The sequence below is a fragment of the Rattus norvegicus genome, chromosome 4 (assembly GCF_036323735.1).
Source record: "Rattus norvegicus strain BN/NHsdMcwi chromosome 4, GRCr8, whole genome shotgun sequence".
Taxonomy (NCBI): domain Eukaryota; kingdom Metazoa; phylum Chordata; class Mammalia; order Rodentia; family Muridae; genus Rattus; species Rattus norvegicus.
Window position 1 is genome coordinate 97,880,857 of NC_086022.1, and position 3,681 is coordinate 97,884,537.

Consider the following 3,681-nt stretch of genomic DNA (forward strand, 5'->3'; position numbering starts at 1 on the left):
CTTCCCTGCCAAGGGTATTCTTTTTCCTCATTTAAATAAGGAGTGAAGCATTCACTTTTTGATCATCCGTCTTGAGTTTCATTTGTTCTAGGGATCTAGGGTAATTCAAGCATTTGGGCTAATAGCCACTTATCAATGAGTGCATACCATGTATGTCTTTCTGTGATTGGGTTAGCTCACTCAGGATGATATTTTCCAGTTCCAACCATTTGCCTACGAATTTCATAAACTCGTTGTTTTTGATAGCTGAGTAATATTCCATTGTGTAGATGTACCACATTTTCTGTATCCATTCCTCTGTTGAAGGGCATCTGGGTTCTTTCCAGTTTCTGGCTATTATAAATAAGGCTGCGATGAACATAGTGGAGCACGTGTCTCTTTTATATGTTGAGGCATCTTTTGGGTATATGCCCAAGAGAGGTATAGCTGGATCCTCAGGCAGTTCAATGTCCAATTTTCTGAGGAACCTCCAGACTGATTTCCAGAATGGTTTTACCAGTCTGCAATCCCACCAACAATGGAGGAGTGTTCCTCTTTCTCCACATCCTCGCCAGCATCTGCTGTCACCTGAGTTTTTGATCTTAGCCAATCGCACTGGTGTGAGGTGAAATCTCAGGGTTGTTTTGATTTGCATTTCCCTTATGACTAAAGATGTTGAACATTTCTTTAGGTGTTTCTCAGCCATTCGGCATTCCTCAGCTGTGAATTCTTTGTTTAGCTCTGAACCCCATTTTTTAATAGGGTTATTTGTTTCCCTGCGGTCTAACTTCTTGAGTTTTTTGTATATTTTACATATAAGGCCTCTATCTGTTGTAGGATTGGTAAAGATCTTTACCCAATCTGTTGGTTGCCGTTTTGTCCTAACCACAGTGTCCTTTGCCTTACAGAAGCTTTGCAGTTTTATGAGATCCCATTTGTCGATTCTTGATCTTAGAGCATAAGCCATTGGTGTTTTGTTCAGGAAATTTTTTCCAGTGCCCATGTGTTCCAGATGCTTCCCTAGTTTTTCTTCTATTAGTTTGAGTGTGTCTGGTTTGATGTGGAGGTCCTTGATCCACTTGGACTTAAGCTTTGTACAGGGTGATAAGGATGGATTGATCTGCATTCTTCTACATGTTGCCCTCCAGTTGACCCAGCACCATTTGCTGAAAATGCTATCTTTTTTCCATTGGATGGTTTTGGCTCCTTTGTCAAAAATCAAGTGACCATAGGTGTGTGGGTTCATTTCTGGGTCTTCAATTCTATTCCATTGGTCTATCTGTCTGTCTCTGTACCAATACCATGCAGTTTTTTATCACTATTGCTCTGTAATACTGCTTGAGTTCAGGGATAGTGATTCCCCCTGAAGTCCTTTTATTGTTGAGGATAGCTTTAGCTATCCTGGGTTTTTTGTTATTCCAGATGAATTTGCAAATTGTTCTGTCTAACTCTTTGAAGAATTGGATTGGTATTTTGATGGGGGTTGCATTGAATCTGTAGATTGCTTTTGGTAAAATGGCCATTTTTACTATATTAATCCTGCCAATCCATGAGCATGGGAGATCTTTCCATCTTCTGAGGTCTTCTTCAATTTCTTTCCTCAGTGTCTTGAAGTTCTTATTGTACATATCTTTTACTTGCTTGGTTAAAGTCACACCGAGGTACTTCATATTATTTGGGTCTATTATGAAGGGTGTCGTTTCCCTAATTTCTTTCTCGGCTTGTTTCTCTTTTGTATAGAGGAAGGCAACTGATTTATTTGAGTTAATTTTATACCCAGCCACTTTGCTGAAGTTGTTTATCAGCTTTAGTAGTTCTCTGGTGGAACTTTTGGGATCACTTAAATATACTATCATGTCATCTGCAAATAGTGATATTTTGACCTCTTCTTTTCCGATCTGTATCCCCTTGATCTCCTTTTGTTGTCTGATTGCTCTGGCTAGAACTTCAAGAACTATATTGAATAAGTAGGGAGAGAGTGGGCAGCCTTGTCTAGTCCCTGATTTTAGTGGGATTGCTTCAAGTTTCTCTCCATTTAGTTTAATGTTAGCAACTGGTTTGCTGTATATGGCTGTTACTATGTTTAGGTATGGGCCTTGAATTCCTATTCTTTCCAGGACTTTTATCATGAAGGGGTGTTGAATTTTGTCAAATGCTTTCTCAGCATCTAATGAAATGATCATGTGGTTCTGTTCTTTCAGTTTGTTTATATAATGGATCACGTTGATGGTTTTTCGTATATTAAACCATCCCTGCATGCCTGGGATGAAGCCTACTTGATCATGGTGGATGATTGTTTTGATGTGCTCTTGGATTCGGTTTGCCAGAATTTTATTGAGTATTTTTTGCGTCGATATTCATAAGGGAAATTGGTCTGAAGTTCTCTTTCTTTGTTGTGTCTTTGTGTGGTTTAGGTATAAGAGTAATTGTGGCTTCATAGAAGGAATTCGGTAGGGCTCCATCTGTTTCAATTTTGTGGAATAGTTTGGATAATATTGGTATGAGGTCTTCTATGAAGGTTTGATAGAATTCTGCACTAAACCCGTCTGGACATGGGCTCTTTTTGGTTGGGAGACCTTTAAGGACTGCTTCTATTTCCTTAGGAGTTATGGGGTTGTTTAACTGGTTTATCTGTTCCTGATTTAACTTCGATACCTGGTATCTGTCTAGGAAATTGTCCATTTCCTGAAGATTTTCAAATTTTGTTGAATATAGGTTTTTATAGTAAGATCTGATGATTTTTTGAATTTCCTCTGAATCTGTAGTTATGTCTCCCTTTTCATTTCTGATTTTGTTAATTAGGACGCACTCTCTGTGTCCTCTCGTTAGTCTGGCTAAGGGTTTATCTATCTTGTTGATTTTCTCAAAGAACCAACTTTTGGTTCTGTTGATTCTTTCTATGGTCCTTTTTGTTTCTACTTGGTTGATTTCAGCTCTGAGTTTGATTATTTCCTGCCTTCTACTCCTCCTGGGTGTATTTGCTTCTTTTTGTTCTAGAGCTTTTAGGTGTGCTGTCAAGCTGCTGACATATACTCTTTCCTGTTTCTTTCTGCAGGCACTCAGCGCTATGAGTTTTCCTCTTAGCACAGCTTTCATTGTGTCCCATAAGTTTGAGTATGTTGTATCTTCATTTTCATTAAATTCTAAAAAGTTTTTAATTTCTTTCTTTATTTCTTCCTTGACCAGGTTATCATTGAGTAGAGCATTGTTCAATTTCCACGTATATGTGGGCATTCTTCCCTTATTGTTATTGAAGACCAGTTTTAGGCCGTGGTGATCTGATAGGACGCATGGGATTATTTCTATCTTTCTGTACCTGTTGAGGCCCGTTTTTTGACCAATTATATGGTCAATTTTGGAGAAAGTACCATGAGGAGCTGAGAAGAAGGTATATCCTTTTGCTTTAGGATAGAATATTCTATAAATATCCGTTAAGTCCATTTGGCTCATGACTTCTCTTAGTCTGTCGACATCACTGTTTAATTTCTGTTTCCATGATCTGTCCATTGATGAGAGTGGGGTGTTGAAATCTCCCACTATTATTGTGTGAGGTGCAATGTGTGTTTTGAGCTTTAGTAAGGTTTCTTTTACGTATGTAGGTGCCCTTGTATTTGGGGCATAGATATTTAGGATTGAGTGTTCATCTTGGTGGATTTTTCCTTTGATGAATATGAAGTGTCCTTCCTTATCTTTTTTGATGAC